Here is an 18,268-nt window from a genome sequence, read left to right as displayed (position 1 = left end):
CTGCTGTTGGGTGGAATATTCTGTGTATGTTCGTTAGTTCCATTTGGTCTAAAGTGTTATTCAAGTCCACTCTTTCCTTATTGATTTTCTGTCTGAAAAGAGCTACTGTTGAAAGTGGGATATTGAATTTCTCTGCTCTTTTTATTGCTATCTACTTCTCCCTTCAGATCTGTCAGTATTTGCTTCATATATTTAAATGCTCTGGTGTAGGATGCATATATATTTACAATTGTTATATTCTCTTTATGAATGATCACTTATATAATGACTTGTGACAGATTTTGACAAAAAGTCTATTTTTAGTGATATAACCACCCCTGCTCTCTTTTGGTGATCATTTGAACAGAATATCTTTTTCTGTCCTTTCACTTTTAGTCTATGTGTGTCCTAAAGCTAAAGTGATTCTCTTGTAGTCAGCATATTTTGGAATTCTTCTTCGTCTCTGTCTCCCTGTCTCTCTCCCCCTCACTCCTCCCTCCTCCCTCTCCCTCCTTCTCCTTCCTCTCCCTCCTCCCTCACTTCTGCCTCCTCATTCTCCTTCTACTCCTCTTTCTCCTTCTTTTTTTGGTCCATTCAACCACTCTATGGCCTTGATTGGAGAATTTAATTCTTTACAGTTAAAGCAATTATTGATAGGTAAGATCTTATTGCCATTCCATTCATTGTTTTCTGACTGCATTGTAGTTCCTTTGTTCCTTTCTTCCTCTCTTGCTGTCTTCCTTTGTGATTTGATGATTTTTTTAAAAATAGAAGTATGCTTTGGTTCCTTTCTTGTGTATTGACTATAGGTTTTTTCTCTTGGTTACTATGGGGCTTACATAAAACATCTTACAACCATAACAGTCTATTTTAAGGTAATAGCAACTTCAGTTGCATAAAAATTCTCTGCTTTTACCTCTGCCCTCCCCCTAAGTTTTATTATATTGATGTCATATTTTATGTCTTTTTATATTGCATATCAAGAAATTACAGTAGCTATTTTTAATATATTTTGTTTTTTTTTAACTTTTATACTCAAACATGATTTATGCACTACTTTTGCAATATTATTGTGAATTTGACTATTTACCTTTTCCAGTGAGTTTTATACTTTCCTAAGATTTCATGTTGTCACTTAGTGTCCTTTCATTTCAACTTGAATTCCCTTTAGCATTTCTTTTAAGACAGGTCTAGTCGTGATGAACTACCATAGGTTTTGTCTGAGAATGTCTTAATCTTGCCTGTGTAGCTTGCCATATACATTTTAAGTTATCAAAATCTACTTTACCTGTGTATTAATTCCAGAGAGATACAGAAATGTTACCCATATATAGCTCTGTTTCTTGTTCTTCCATTTTGTGTTATTATACATATTATATCCTGTTATGAACCTAAACTTTATATTTTTTGTGTCTACTAAAGATGCTGAGTAAAGAAAAGAAGCAAAGTATATACTATGGAATTTGTTATATTAACCTTCTTATTTACCATTTCTATTTCTCTTTGTTTCCAGTGGATCCAAATTAATATCTAGTATCATTTCTTTATTCTAATACAGATTTGCTCCCACCTGCCTTCTTTGTGTTGTTTAATATAGTAATTTCTGTATGTTCTAGGTCTAACAATATAGTTATATTGTATACAGTTGTATAGGTATTGTGTAGTGTAAGTCCTGACAGTTTTTCTTCTTTAATAATGCAAGTGCCTGACTTAAACCAAGGCATCCACTTCAGAGATGGCTATCTCCAACACATTGCCAGCCACATGACTAGATAAAGAGCCAGGCCTCCCCTCTCTCAAGGCTTTTTAGGTTTAGAGATCTTGGTTGATTTCAATAACTGACCATTTGGGCTCCTTTTTTTTTTTCTCTTCCTGCACTTCAGATTCCTGCTCTTATGTTCTAACCTCATCAATAAAGAGTAAGCCCCCTAAACCCTAGGCCTCCCACCTATGAGCCCTTAGTCAAACAATTAAAGTAAAACCCTTTACTTTCTGTCTCTCTCTCTCTGTGCAACCTCACTGTATGGCTCCAGATGTGCCATGTAATTTTCAGGATTTGCAAATAATAAACGTTCTCTCTTTTTTTAAGTTTATTTATTTTTTAAGAGAGAGAAAGCAGGGGAGACAGAGAGTGAGGGAGACAGAGAATCCCAAGCAGGCTCCATGCTGTCAGCACAGAGCCCAATGTGGGACTTGAACTCATGAACCCATGAGATCACGTGCTTACCCAACAGAGCCACCCAGGTGCCCCATTGAGTGTTCTCAATGTCTCAATGTTTCAAAGTTTCCTGATGTTTATTGTTGAGGGCATCTTGCAATTATAGTAAGAACCACAAGGGGTAGTCCAGCCACACCATTCATTATCAATAGCATGGGACTGGCACAAACATTGTTTTATATATATAATTGCTTTTTGGACCAAATAAGAGAAGAAATATGCATTTGTGATATCTTTTATAATTACATCATTACCTTTACTGGTGCTTTTTTGGTCACTTGTTTTCATTCTGAAGAACTTTCTTTAGTGTATTTTGTAAGGTGGGTCTGTTACCAACAGATTCTCTCAGTTTGAGTTTGACTGGCATGTCTTTATTTCACCATTTTTTAAAGGCAACTTTACTTGCATATAAAATTTTTTGTATACAGATCCCCCACCCACCCTCAACCCAACCAGAACTCCTCTCAGAACTTTGAATATGTCATCCCATTGTTTTCTGGTCTGTGTTGTTTGTGATAAGAGATTTACTGTTCACTTTATTGGGGCTCCCTTGTAAGTGATGAGTCTTTCTGTTGCTTTCAAGATTTTCTTCTTGACTACCTTTTAGCAGTTTTACTATGAGGTCTTTGTGGATCTTTGCTTAGAGTTTCTTTAGCTTCTTGGATGTGTATATTAAAGTTTTTCAGTGAACTGGGAAATTTTCAGCCATTATTTCTTAAATGTTTTTTTCTGATTCTCTCCTTTACATGTATGTTGGCATTCTTAATGATGTCCTATATTTCTCTGAGGCTCTGTTCATTTTTCTTCATTCTTTTTTCTTTCTGTTCTTTGAATTACATAATCTCCATAATGATCATATTGATTCTTTTGCCAGCTCAGATTTGTTGAGTTCCTCAAGTTAGTTTTTCATTTTGGTTATTGCAGTCTTAAACTCCACAATTTCTATTTAGTTCTCTATAATTTTGATTTATTTATTAATGTTTGCTCTTTGATGAAGCATTGTCATCATATTTTCTTTTGCTTCTTTAATCATGGTTTCCTTCAGTTCTTGAACATAATTTTAATGGCTGCTTTGATGTCCTTTTCTGTTAAGTGAGATACTTGGGCCCTCTCACAGACAATTTCTATTGCTTGCTTTTTTCCTGTGTTTGGCTCATATTTTCCTGTTTCTTTGTATGTCTCATAATTTTTTGTTTAAAATTGACACTTGAGGTAATATATCGTGTTATATATTTTAGCAACTCTGGGTACTGATTTTTCCACCCTGGTTTCTGAACGTTGGTAATCTGTGGCCCTTAATCAAACCCAGAGTCTTTCTTGTTTGTTTGTTTGTTTGTTTGTTTGTTTTCCAGTGGGCTCACATCTATTGTGGGGCTTGAACTCATGACCTTGAGGTCAAGAGTCAGATGCTCTACTGACTGAGCCACCCAGGTGACCTGTTTCTTGTGTAATTCTACAGTTGGCTAATACGGTGATATTGTCTTACATTCTTTAAAGGGGTGGTCATAAAGCATTCAAGGCCACTTTTCATAAGGGACTGTGCCACAGAGTTCCATGAGTTTTTTGTTTTTTGTTTTGTAACTCTGAGGATCAGAATCTATTTTGCAGAGGCATAGGCTGCAGCACCAGCAAAGATATGTTATAGGATGTTAACCATCTGGTTTTAGGAGTATAGGCTTTAGCATGCCAAATGGTGATATGCTCTTCTTTCAAAGAAGCCATCACCCAGTGGTCCTGAATACTGCACAAGTTATCACTCTTTCTCCTGCATGCACTTTAGAATGAGTGTTCAGTGCCTGCTTAAAACACACAACTAATTGTCCCAGGGTAAGTTTCATTTCCCTGAGCCTAGCATCAGTAATGACTTATGCTGGAATTGAGACATATGATTCAATCTGAGGTAGAGATTTGGGCAAAGACACATGACCCAGGACTACTTTAAGGAGGGTCTGAATCTCATTTCTGTAAATGCCAGTTATCAAAACTTGTGATTTAGGTCAGTTAAATCTTTAACAGAGGTTTTGTAGGACTCAGAAAATACAGCACAAAGCGGGAAAACTCAAAGCACAAACTCTCAGACAGCAGCACAGATCAAACAGCGTGCTTTGAAGTTAGCAACTCAAAATGCACAGTTGCCAAAAGGCAACAGAGCTTATTAGCAAACCCAAGCATAGAAGAAAGACCCCTGGTAGTGGCAGTTATTGCTTAGACACTGATCACTGTCTTAATTTTTGCAGCCACAGTACAGATGTGGGATATACCCCCAACTCAAAATTTTGTTTGGTTGTCAAGACTGATGTTGCCACACATGCACCAACAGAATATGGAAAGGTTTATTACTCATATAATGATATTTTCTGGGGAGAACAAAGCAGGATTCCAAGCAGGTCTCAAAATGGATTGAGAGATCAGGGAGGGGAGAGTGACTTGGGTTTTTATTGTGCTTAGGGGTGGGGCTGTGTAAGGGTTCCCATGAAGAGGCTGGGGTTTGTGTAGTTTGAACTTCCCACCGCACTAAAGGAAAGGACACACAACAGTCAAACACCAAAAATGGAATCATACCCTTTATTACACTGTATTATCTGTTACTTTGTAACAAGCTACCACAAACAGCAGCTTAGAGCAACACACAGTCATTCTATTACAGTTTCTGAGGTTCATGAATCTAAGCATAGCCTTGCTGGGTCCTCTACTTCAAGGTTTTTCATAAGGCTACAGTCAAGGAGCATGTGCCTGGCTTAGTTGGAAGAGTGTGCAACTCTGGATACCAGGGTTGTGAGTTTGAGCCCCACGTTGGGTGTAGAGATTACTTAAATAAAACTTAAACAAACAAACAAACAAACAAAAAAAAAACAACGAAAAAAAGGCTACAGTCAAGGTATGGATCAGGTTTTACCTGAAGGCACAACTGGGGAAGGATCACTTCCAAGCTCACATGGTTATTTGCAGGATTTAGTTCCTTATAGGCTATTAGGCTAAGGACCTCAGTTTCATACTGGTTGCTGGCCAGGATCCAATTTCAGTTCATTGCTGTCTGGGCTTCACCACTATGGCATCTTACTTCATCAAAGCCAGCAAGACACGGTCAATAAAGAGTCTTATAGCAAGAAAGAAGTTGTCTTTTGTAACTTCAATCATGGAAGTGACTTCCTGTGACCTTTGCCATATTCTGTTGGTTAGAAATAAGTTGATAAATCCACTCTCAAAGGAAGGGGATTACACAAAGTCATGCATATCAGGATCAGGGATCATTGAGGGACATTGTAGTCTTTCTGCCACAGGGACCTATGGCCATTTACTTGAGCAACTGTACATTGGAAAAAGGAAAATACTCATACATCTTGAAATCATTGTCTGACTTGACAGTGATACCCAGAGACCTAAAGCATTATCATAGTCCACATGTTAAAATAGTCTTATGTGGGTGTCAGGTAATAAGTTGATTCCTGACCAATGTCTAGTTTACAGGGGATCTGTTGGGTTCATAGATGATCTGGTGGCTCTTTTATGTATCCCTAAATTTACAATAAGTATTGACATTTTGGAGTTGAAGTTAATCCACATATGGGATCCTTGGCCTTTAGTGTTAGAGTTGCAGTGGAAAAAAACCAAGTGGAAACCTCTGAGATTATTCCTGTTCCCTCAAGCTACAATGGTAAATAAAAAATTGTATCACATCCCAGAGAGATGGTAGAGATTAGTCCCACCCTAAAGATCAAAAGGATGTAAGGTTAGTGGTCACTATTATACCTCAGTATCATATGTCTATTTTTTTAACTTGTTTTATTTTTTATTTTTTTAAATTTACATCCAAATTAGTTAGCATATAGTACAACAATGATTTCAGGAGTAGATTCCTTAGTGTCCCTTACCCATTTAGCCCACCCCCCCCACAACCCCTCCTATAACCTTCAGTTTGTTCTCCATATTTGAGTCTCTTCTGTTTTGTCCCTCTCCCTGTTTTTACTCATATGTCTGTTTTATATCCCAGTCTGTGAATGTAACTGCAAGCTCTACCAATTAGCAGCCTTTGGAAGTGATATTTTTGCTATAGCAGGTGTATAGTATACAGTGATTGATTTGAATGAGTTTATTCTTTTCTATCCCAATCACAAAAGAAAACCAAAAACAGTTCGCAAGTGACAGACAAAATATGTATTTATGATTTTGCCACCTCTGTCAAAATATAACAGGAGATTTGGACATTCACAGTAATTAATTTCATTGATGAAATCAATCTAATAAGACAGCATGGGGGAAGGATGTCATGCACATTGGAAACCTTGTTAAGACACATGTTCCTCAGAGGATGAGAGAAGAACCTATAAAGATTCAGAGACCTTCCACTTAGTAAAGTAAAAGAAATTGCTCTATTTGTATCCTCTACTACTGAGAAGAAAGTATGCTTCCAGGCAAAATTCTTTGTGCTATGAAAGCAACACATTCAACATTTTAGAATACCCATATACAGAGTGGCAAAGAATGCTATCAGCTTTGAGTGGGTCCTAACATAGTAAAGGGCTCTGTAGCATGTCCTAGCTGAAGTACAATCAGTGCTTCCACTGGAGCTACGTGATCTGAAATAACTGTACTGTTGGGAGATATGACTGATGAAAATGATGCAGTGTGGAGTTCATGGCAAGCCGTAATCAGAGCAGGATGAGCAAGAGTATGTCATCCAAAGCAGATAATTACAGTTTTTGAAAATAAGCTCCTGGTGTGCTACTGGACCCTGTGAGGACAGATTGCTTGGCCATGTGAAACCAAGTCACCATGCACCCTGAACTGCCCATTGTGAGGTATATCCTGTCAGAACCACAAAAGTGATAACGTTGGATGAGCCCAGTGCAATCTTTGAAAAACTGGAAATGGTACATTGAGGATTAAGCACAAGAAGTACTAAAGGGCACACAATCTACATGAGCCTGTCACCCATCACTTCCACCAGTGTCTCAGATCACTCATATGGACTAATGGGAGTCCCATATAACCAGCTGAGGAAGAAAGAAAAAGGCTGACCTTGGCTTACAGTTTGTTGACTCTATATGTGAATGTAAACTGAAGTGGAAAGCAGCAGTGTTACACAGAAGCTTCACAGGGGTGGCTCTGAAAGAGAAATATTTCTCATTGGATGAAACTTAATGTATTGCATTTGGTCATCCACTTCATGTAGAAGGAGAAGTGGCCCAAGAGAAGAAGAATCACACTCCTTGGGTAAATGGCCTAGTCAGGGGCCTGGAAGAAGAAAGGTTAGAAGATAGTTTTATCAGTCAATATTTAATCAGAGAAATAGAAACAGTATATATAAAGACTTATTGTAGTGAATCTGCTTATGTGATTGTAGGGGCTGTCTAGGCAAGCCTAAAATCAGGAACAGCAGGCTAGAATTCTTGGACATGAGATGAAACTGCTATCTACAGGCAGAATTTTTTCTTTTTCAGGGAATTCCTCAGCTCTGCTCTTAATGTCTTTCAACTGATGAAATCTAGGATAATCTCCCTTAAAGTTAACTGATTATGGACTTTAGACACATCTACAAAATACCTTCACAGCAACACCTAGATTAGTGTTTGATTGAATACCTGTAGTCTAGCCAAGTTGACACATATACATGATCTTAACTGTCCACCGCTTATCAACTTGGCACCCACACACATTTCCTTTAATTACACTCTTCAAATGAAGACCATGAGTCCTACTTCCAACTAACATGAAACATTCTGTGTACAATTGAAAACACATTAACCCTTTCTCCAGGAGAGGATGCCTTTGGATGAAGTTCACTCTCTTTTTTATACCCTGTAACTTAAATATTGTGATATAAAGTTAACTATTTTTTTAATGTTTGTTTTTGATAGAGCACAAGAAGGAGAGGGGCAGAGAGAGAGAGGCACAGAATTTGAAGCAGGCTTCAGGCTCTGAGCTGTCAGTGCAGAGCCTAATGCAGGGTTCAAACCCACAAACTGTGAGATCATGACCTGAGTTGAAGTCAACCAACTGAGTCACCCAGGTGTCCCTGAAGTTAACTATTATTAATAAATCTTATGTTTGATGGGATAAGAGAGGGAAGGAAACAAAAATATTTGGTTAATAAATATACATAACAAAATGAGGAAGAATTATGCATACTATTACTGTTCTCATTTTTACAACTGGTCATGTAGCATTTATAACTACCTTCTTTCACTACACATTTCATATCTACTTTGCCCTCAGCAAGCACCTCATTTGGCTTTGATTCTTTCCTGGGAGGATAACCCAAATATTCCTAAAGTGTCTGAGTCCTTAGGAGTCCTCCCTGAATCCAGGTGCAGTTTTCCGTTAACATTAATTGCAGGATGCAGCAGTAATGAGACACCCTAAAGGATCTCATATTTCACACATAATCTTCTTACATCCATTATGTAGTACCAATTTCCTCATGGTAATCAGGACCAATCACTCATTCAGTACAGTAACCACCTCCTTTGCCTGTTGATTCAGAAGCATGAGGAGCCCAAAGTGGCCTCAATCCAAGGTGGCAGCTTCATCTTTGACTTTAATGGAATGATTGTTGTATCTTCTGGTGGAAGCATTCCTCTCTTTGTAACTAAGACTTCTAGTCCAGCAGAGCCTAAGGTTGCTGGGATGGAAAGCAAAAATTTTGCTGTTGGATCACTAGGGGTGATAATGAGTGGAACCACTCCCATTTGCACCCCTTGATTCCTGGACTCTGGGAAAAACAGCACCATATATTGGATGCTGATTTAAAGCATATACATCATCCTCAAAGACACTTCCCCAGTCCCACAAGATACTGCTACCTCACTGACACTGAAACTGAGGCTTCAAAAGGCGATTCTAATACTCCATCAAGACCACTTCTTCAGGATGATAGAAAACATGGCAACACCATGTGAGTAGCATGAGTATGGGCTTGTTGCCACAATTCATTTGCTGTGAAATGAGCCCTCTGATCAGAAGCAAATGTTACTTGAAATACCACAGTGATGCATAAGGTGCACTATAAGTCCCCAGATGGTGGTTTGGTGGAAGCATTGAGTGCAGGAAAAACAAAGCCATATCACCCAGGGAATGATGCCATATTAGTGACTCTGTCAGTCTCTGCTACTGGCAGACTGGGAACTCAGCAGTAGCTGTAACCAGGACAGTCACGATGAATGGAAGTCCATGTTGCTGAGTCGATGCAGAACCTCCATCTTTGGGACCATGGCCACTTTGTTTTATGAGCCTACTGGGCAATGACAGGAGTGGCTGAGGAAAGAGGCTGACTGATATCCACAGAGTTGATCATCTTATACATGTATTAAGATCCTCCTCTGCTGAGATAAACATTCACGTTGGACACAAATATCGTCACATCATTTGCCTGCTCAGACCTATTCATATACCACTTCCCTAGACCTCCTTATCACACATTTTTCCAGTCATATTCCTTCTAAATCCCTGACCATCCAACCAAACTATTGGCCATAGTCTATGAATATAGATTCTTGCTTCTGGCCATTTCTCCTTCCAGGCAAAATAAGCAACCAGATGCTCTCCTTCCAATTTTTCCCACTGGGAAGATTTCATTTCATCATCGTCCTCCAAGAATGTCCCAGAAAGGGACTATAGTACTGCAACTGTCCTTATTTGGGTGGTACTTGCATATCTTACAGAACCATCTGTAAACTACGTTCACATTTTTCTCTTTGTCAGCCAGCTGGTTGTAGGGCACTCCCCATGTATGGGCTAGGAAAAGGTAGTATCATAGAATTGGAGGTCATGTGCATTTATTCAGTCCACTTCTTCATGCAAATTTGCCTTCAGGGCCTGCTTGAGCCAAGTCTCCTATATACCACTCTCATTTGGTAATGTGGTGCTGCTGTCCACATCCAACTTTGTGGCCTGGTGGGCACCTCAGATCTCATGGTGATTTGATGGACTATGATTAATTGTTGAGTCTCTACTAAAGCCCAGTAGCAAATCAAATGCTATTTCTGAAAAAGAGAGTAACAGCAAAGGATGGCAGGACTTCAAAATCTAAAGGCTCTGCACTGTGATTCACCAATAGGGGCCTGCCAAAGGCTCCCAATAGCATCTCTATCTGCCACTGATACTTCAAGCACCATCAGATATTATGGAACATATGGATCAAGTAGGAAAGCAGCTTGCCTAGAGGGCTGGACCTGTTGAAGAGCTTTCTGTCATTCTGGGCCCCACTCAAAACTAACAGCTTTTCAGTTCATTAAGTAAATGGGCCATAATGGCATATCCAAGTGAGGACTACGTTTTGTCTAAAATCCAAAGAGCACACTACATGTCATGGCTCTATTTTGGTTCTAGGAGGGGCCAGTTTCACTTAAAGTTTCACTTTAAGAAGGATATCTCAAGGTGCCTGTGAAGTGTCTGAATTTGGCTCAGGTCATGATCTCGCAGTTAGTGGGTTTGAGCCCCACATTGGGCTCTGCACTGACAGCCCAGAGCCTGGAGTCTGCTTCAGATTCTGTGTTCTGTGTCTTCCTCTCTCCGCCCCTCCCTCACCTGTGCGCTCTCTCTCTCTCAAAAGTAAATAAACTATATAGATCTATAGATATATACCACCACTTTGACTCCATAGAAATTCCACTATGGTGGAAGGCCTTTGAATTTTTGCTAAAGTATTTCCCACTCACTGACCTACAAATATCTTAACCATACATCTACCATCCTTAAGGAATGCCTTATTAATGTAATGGACTAACATGATGACTTGGGGAAGGGAAGTGTGATCAAGCTGTAGGTGGACTAAATTATGATCTAGAGCTGGAGAGTTGATATACCCTTGTGATGGTTAATTTTATGTGTCATCTTGGGTAGGCCACAGTACATATTTGCTCACATATTATTCTAGATGTTCTTTGAAGGTATTTATTAGATGAGATTAACATTTCAATCAGCAGACTGAGTAAAGCAGATTGCCCTTCATAATATGTGTGGGCCCCATTCAGTCAGTTGGAGGCTTTAATAGAAAAAAATTGGCCTCTCTTGAAGAGGAAATTCTGTGAGCAGACTGCCTTTAGGCTTGAACTGCAGCATCAGCTCTTCCCGGGTTTTCCAGCCTGCATGACTGCCCTGCAGATTTTTGACTTGCCAGCTTCCACAGTTGCATGATCCAATTCTTTAAAATAAGTCAATCTCTTTCACTGTGTCTACCTTCTGTTTGTTTATATACGTGTGTATATATGTGTTTGTATACATACATGTTAGTAAATATATACATGGGAAATATATACATGCGTGTATGTGTATGTACACATATATATCTATGTGTATATGTGTGTATTTGTGTATAAACCTCTAAGTGGTCCTGTTTCTCTGGAGAACCCAGACTAGCACAGCTCCTGAGGTAGAACAGTAAAGGTGTATTGCTAGCCTGAAAACACAGTGGTGGTCTTTACTAACAGGTGTTTAGAAAAAAAATTTTTTCTAGGTCAATAGCTCTATACCACATACCAAAGTATATGTTAATTTGCTCAAGCAACAAAACCATATCTGGAGTGCAATTAGGATTACCACCTGATTAAATTTATGATCATCTATTGTCACTTAAGATCCATCTGTTTCCCACATAAGCCAAATAAGTGACTTGAATGAAATATGTTGGATATCACCACCCCCCTCATCTTTCAAGTCCAGTGACACAAATCTCTGCAATCCCTGCATGATTATGGTATTACTTTTCTTTTTTAATTACTATTTTTGTGGGTAGAGGCAGTTATACCTACAAAGGCTTCTGGTTGGCCTTCCTTAACATAATAACTCTCATGCTACAGGTCAGAGAACTAATATGGGGGTTCTGTTGCCAAGTAGGTCTATTCCAATTATGCATTTGGAACTGGGGAAATAACCACAAGATGGGTTGGGAAACTAATGGACTCTAAAATTCCATTGATCACCTGACCTCCATAAGTCCCTACTCTAACTGGTGGACCACAGTGACATTCTGGGTTTCCAGGAATTAGAGTTAGTTCAACCAAATGTTCATTAATTCCTGAAAAGTATAATTATTTTTTACCCATTGCAGCTGCTTTGGCATTTACTTTGGTAAATGGCCATAGTTTCCTCTGGAGAAGGGTAGGTGAAAGATTAACAATATAAATTTTTGACACTGTAGCAGTGTTCTTTTTCAGAGGGACCTGGGCCTTCCCTTTTATTCAAGGGGCTCTGGGTCTGTAAAGTGGCTCAGGTTTGGGAATTGGTTGAGGGGTTATGAATCACTGTAGTAATTCTAGTTAGACTTCTGTTCACTCATCCTAGAAGTCTTCTGCTTATATAGATCAAATAAGAATTTAGTAATCTAGGGGCGCCTGGGTGGCTCAGTCAGTTGGGTGTCAGACTTCAGCTCAGGTCATGATCTCCCAGTGGGTGGGTTCGAGCCCCATGTCGGGCTCTGTGCTGATAGCTCAGAGCCTGGAGCCTGCTTCAGATTCTGTGTCTCCTCCTCCCTCTGCTCCTCCCATGCTCATGCTCTGTCTCGCTCTATCTCTCAATAATAAATAAACATTAAAAAAATTAAGAAAAAGAATTTAGTAATCTAACCATATATGTCTTTTCTAGGTATACTGTGATCAATTAGCAAACACCATAGGTCTCTGTGAGTCAGACTACATTGTTTACTGCTTTGGCTTTGCTGCTCTTTACATAACCACACTGGCCAGGAATCTGGCCCCTGCTACTCCAGGATCCCATTATCCTCATTATATTTTTTAAATGTTAATTTGAGAGAGAGAGAGAGAGAGAGAGAGCGAGCAGGGGAGATTCAGAGAGAGAGGGAGACAGAGGATCTGAAGTGGGCTCTGTGGTGACAGCAGAGAGCCCAATGTGGGGCTCAAACTCACAAACCATGAGATCACGACCTGAACCGAAGTCAGATGCTTAACAGACTGAACCACCCAGGTGCCCCTCCTTATTGTATTTTGAGATTCCAGTCATTGGTAACAGTTTCCACCATAATTTTCAATGTACAGAGAAAACAGAGTTCTTTGGTATGCTGAGCCTCCTCCTCACAGTTATAGTGAAAAGTTTGTCTTCTAGAATCTCTGGAGGAGGTTAGCAGGTCTTAGGTGATAAATATAGTCTAGCATTCCAATCTCCCTAAGCCTTTGGATACCTTACTCTGCAGTATACCAAGGAGGTTCTAGCATATCAACTTCATTTAGGGTAGTCCACTGTTAGTCCATGTTTTAGCTAGCCAGCCAATTAGAGCCTTTCTTAACTCCTCAAACCAAAACAATGACTCCAGAATCCGCCTGATACAACTTTATATTCTTTCCACCATAATCACACACCTTAAAATCCATTTACAAACATAACCCACAGATTTATATTTGCATAAATTAGAAAAATCATGCAGTTCTTTTGGTGTATAGCACAACTCCTTTGGGTCACACTTTGTACCTAACTTTTTGGGTACAGTATCCTGGGACTTGAATCTCTTCATTGGTTTAGAAGCAAAGAGGTATGGAAGGATTAGTCTTGAGGAGAATCAGCAGTGCCTTTCCAGGCAACTACCTCTGGGGGGGCCATGACAAGTTCTTCAGGCAAAGGAGAAGTAACCTCAGGCAGGGGTAGTAGGGCTGCTTCTAATGGCAAAGAAGACTCAAAAGAATTTACGGGTTCAATGTCCCTAGCTTTGCTGTAACCTGTCCATGTATTCCAACTCCTATTTTCAGCATCCCATTTTTTTTTCCAATCAGTGCTCTCACTTTAAGAGAAGATACCCTAGAAGTTTAGGAATTTAATTTGCAGAGTAATACATCCACTGGCTGGATGAGGCTCTGGGCTTCTTTTTCAGAAATCTTGGCCTTGAGGGTACACGAGATAAGGTTTTTCTTCCAGGGAAGATAAAGAAGCTTTTAGGTCATTTATGCAGAGCTTGAACTGGGAGTTTTAAGTCTTGAGCTCATCTTTTTCTTTCTCCACATTCTCCAGCAGTTATAAGCCACCAGCCATATTAGTTTCCTATGGCTACTCTAACAAATTACCACAAATTTGGTGGCTTAAAATAACACAGATTTGTTCTCTTATATTTCTGGATACCAGAAGTCCAAAATCAGTTTCACTGAGATGAAACTGTCAGTAGGGCCTTGCTCCCACCAGAGGTTTGAGGGGAGGACCTGTTTTCTTGCCTTTTCCAGCTTTTGAGAACTGCCTTATTTGCATGTCTTGACACATAGACCCTTCCTTCATCTTAAAAGCTGACAGCATAGCATCTTCAAATCCCTCTCTCTCTGCTTGAGGTGGTTATATCGCTTTCTTTCTTCTAGAGTAGAATCTCTGACTACCTTCTTATTATAAGGGTACTTATTACATTTATTGTCCATGGCTTTGTGTTTGGTATCTGCATATTTGAAGAGGCACCCCTTCCAGTCTTTACAGAATGGCTTCAGTAGTGAAATCCCCTCACAAGTTAGCCTATCCAGAGATCCTGGGTGTGTCAGCTAGTGGGGTTCATGGGTAGGCTTGTTCTTAGTGTCTGGGTCAGAAAATTGGTGGGTTTGACACCTGGGTGCAAGGGATGGGCCTGGTGCCTACCTGGGACTGCAGGGGGCAGGACTGGAGCTTGGATCCATGATGGCAAAGCTAGCACTGGAGTCTACTGGGCTGAGCCTGTTGATTGGGTTTGTGCAGCCTGCCTGGAGCCTAGGATTGCAGGGGTTGGACTGATGCTAGGGTTCACTGGTCTTGGCCTGGGATCTGGGTCTGTCAGACAGAGCCGACTGTTGCTGTAGCAGGCTTTGAACCTCAGTATGCAGGAGCCAGCTTTGATGCTTGAGTTAGCCTGGTGTCTGAGTCCATGGGGATGGGCCTAGTCATGAGTTCTTGGGAGCCAGCCTGGTTATGGGGTCCATTGGGGCAGGACTGGTACTTGGGTAAATGGAGGTGGGCCTGGTGACTGGGACTGTGGGTGCTGGCCTGATGCTGGGACAGGCCTAGAGCCTGGGACCATGGGTACAGCCTGATGTCTGGATCTGTGGGAGCCAGTATTGTGCTGGAGTGGGCTGGGATATTGTCTGTATTGGCTGGACTGGAACCTTGTGTCTGGGTCCACAGGGGCAGGCCTGGATCCTGAGCCATAGTGGTGGACCTGGAGTCTGGGTCCTAGAGGCTAGCCTGGCACTGGTGCAGGCCTGGAGCTTAGGCCTGCAGGGGCTTGCCTAGAGCCTGGGTTCACTGGGAAGCGTGGTGCTGGGGTCCATGGCAAAGTTGGGTGCTCTCTTCACTCTCCTTCCACTATATGGAGGGCATAGTTCTCCACAGTTTATTGAGGGCATGGGGAAGGGGTGAGGCAGGTGGTATGAAATTGTCCTTTTTACCCTCTTGAATGTATCTTTTATTTCTGCACTCCTCCCAAATGCTATAATTGGTCATTTGGATTTCTTATTTCTTGTGAAGATGAAAAACTTCAAGTGTTGATGGTTGTTCATATTAATGTTTTTATTTGAGAGCAAGTGTTAAAAACTCCTATTCCACAATCTGGTTATCACTGCTCCAGTTCACGTGTGTGTGTGTATGCGCACGCATGTGCACAGTTCTATGATCTTTTTACACGTGCATAGATTTGTAAATATTTACCGTATTTGTATTTGTTTCCCAAAAACAGTTTATAAAACAATTCCAACACCTCAGAGAATTCTCTCATGCATCCCCTTTCTATTCAGACCTTCCCCCCCACCCTTAACCCCTGGGTTAATGTTCTCCTTATATTTTTGCCTTTTCCAGAATGTCATATAAATGAAATCATACAGTATGTAATTTTTGACTTTTTAAAACTGGTTTCTTTCCTTTAGCATACATAATTTATATTTATAGCATAATTTATATAGCATAATTTAGCATATAATATGGGTAAATTCATTTTTATTGTTTACTGTTCCATTATGTAGGTGTTCTAAGTATATCTCTTTATCCACTGAAAAACATTTAGGTTATTTACTGTTTTTAGTGATTAAAATGATACTGTAGATACTTGTGTAGGTTTTTGTGTGAACATAAATTTTCATTTCTCTGGTATAAATATCTAGAAGTGGGATTTCTGGGTCATATGGGAAGTATATGTTTAACTTTTTAAGAAACTGACAAATTGTTTTCTAGAATGACTTCATCATTTTTCATTCCCCTTAGCAATGTATGAGAGTTCCAGTTGTTCCAAATCCTCTCAGTGCTTGGTATTGTCACACATTTAGGGTTTTGAAAAGTCCCAGAGTATAAACTGATGAATATCTCAGATGGTAGAACATCCTAGGTGAATGTTTAGAGAAGTGTTGACGCCTGTGTTTTTAGCTATTGCATGTTACTTTTGAGGCAGGGCATGGCAAACCTGTTTCTATTGCTGGACCACAAGTTGAGTGGAGGGATTCAAGCCTTAACTGGCAAGAAAGACTCAAAGTTGAGATGCACTGTGCATACTCTGATACTAGGGGACAGGAAGGAAGGCAACAAGTTTATTTACATACACACATTACCAGAAAATACACAGGAAATGAAGGAACCATGTTTGTAAGGTGGAGTTCATTTACAGTTGGAAAAGCTCTAACATTATCTTCATGATGTTTGGATGTCTGGCATTGACCATGATTGAGATAAGGGCAGAGACAGGTGAGATACTATTTAAAGTCTAAAGTTCCCCTGTAGGCCACAAAACCAACTTGTTTAATAATTCTAAGTGACTACATAGACTAGCTTGACTACATAACCAGTGAACAGACGGGCATAGAAGCCCATGCAAAGAAATTCTGCCTTGAGTTCTCCTGAAGTAGAGAGTCACACAGATCTTAGTGGTTCAACCTGGAGATAGAGTGCAGTCTGTGTGTGAATAAGGACACTGAGGAGCTTGCACCTGGATAATTTTCAGACTCTCTAATTGCTTACCTACCCTTTCTTTCTCTTGGTGAGTCACATCCTTTACTTTTAAATGAAAGCATTACATGGATGTGCTCTGTGGAATCTTGTCAGTCCTTTGCACATGTTAACTCTCTTTCATCTCATGACCTTGCAGTTAGGGCTATAAAATATGAATTTGTGAATTAATTCCTAGCCTGGTATATGTATTTAGGAGTAAGTGGACTTGGATTCCAAAATCATGTTCACTCCTAAGGGCTGCCAAAACTTCATTCACCCACACATAGATTAGTTAGCTTAAAAGTCCTCATTTTATATATTTATTCATTCATAAAATGTTCATAAAAATTAATGAAAAAGAGCAGTGCCCAACTTCTTCAAAAGAAATCTTCATACAGGGGTATGGAATATAATCCAATCCTGTTTCAGACCAAAATATAAAATATTGGGCCTGCTTTTCCTAAGAAGCAGCTTATATATGAAGAGCTGTTAGAAACCAAAATTCATTTAGACTTTCTTCAAAGCATTCAAAGTACCTTCTACAAGGATATGGCTGTACTAATCCATTAAATTCCATATCTTGATTTCTCTCTGCATCTAGTTCATGGAACCTCAGGGAAATGACTCCGCACAGGATTTTTTGAAGATAGACTTGCTTCCCTCTGCATTATCCACAGTAGGCCTTTTGGGGTGATTTTCATTTGTTTGCAAAATTGTGAAGAATGCATTTGCATAGGTAAGCTAACCAAGTTGGTAAGTATAATTTACTGCCAGAAAATGAGAAAGAAGATAGTATAGGAACATTTCAGTGAGTTGTTATTCAGGTATGTAATTGCAAATAAAAAATACAGCCAAATCTTCACCTGTATTTCAGGATCAGTTTTTTTTTTCATGCCAAAAATCTCCTAGTAGTCACCACGCTTTTGTTCACTGACTCCAAATCCAAATATACATACCATTATTTTTATAACAGATACTCCTAGATTTTTTTAAAATTTAATTTATTTTTTTAATTTACATCCAAGTTAGTTAGCACATAGTGCAACAATGATTTCAGGAGTAGATTCCTTAATGCCCCTTACCCATTTAGCCCATCCCCCCTCCCACAACCCCTCCAGTAACCCTCTGTTTGTCCTCCATATTTAAGAGTCTTTAATGTTTTGTCCCCCTCCCTGTTTTTATATTATTTTTGCTTCCCTTCCCTTA

Source organism: Panthera uncia (genome assembly GCF_023721935.1).
Source record: "Panthera uncia isolate 11264 chromosome E2 unlocalized genomic scaffold, Puncia_PCG_1.0 HiC_scaffold_19, whole genome shotgun sequence".
Lineage (NCBI taxonomy): Eukaryota > Metazoa > Chordata > Mammalia > Carnivora > Felidae > Panthera > Panthera uncia.
The sequence above is the reverse complement of the archived record's forward strand: the minus strand, read 5'-3'. Positions refer to the sequence as shown.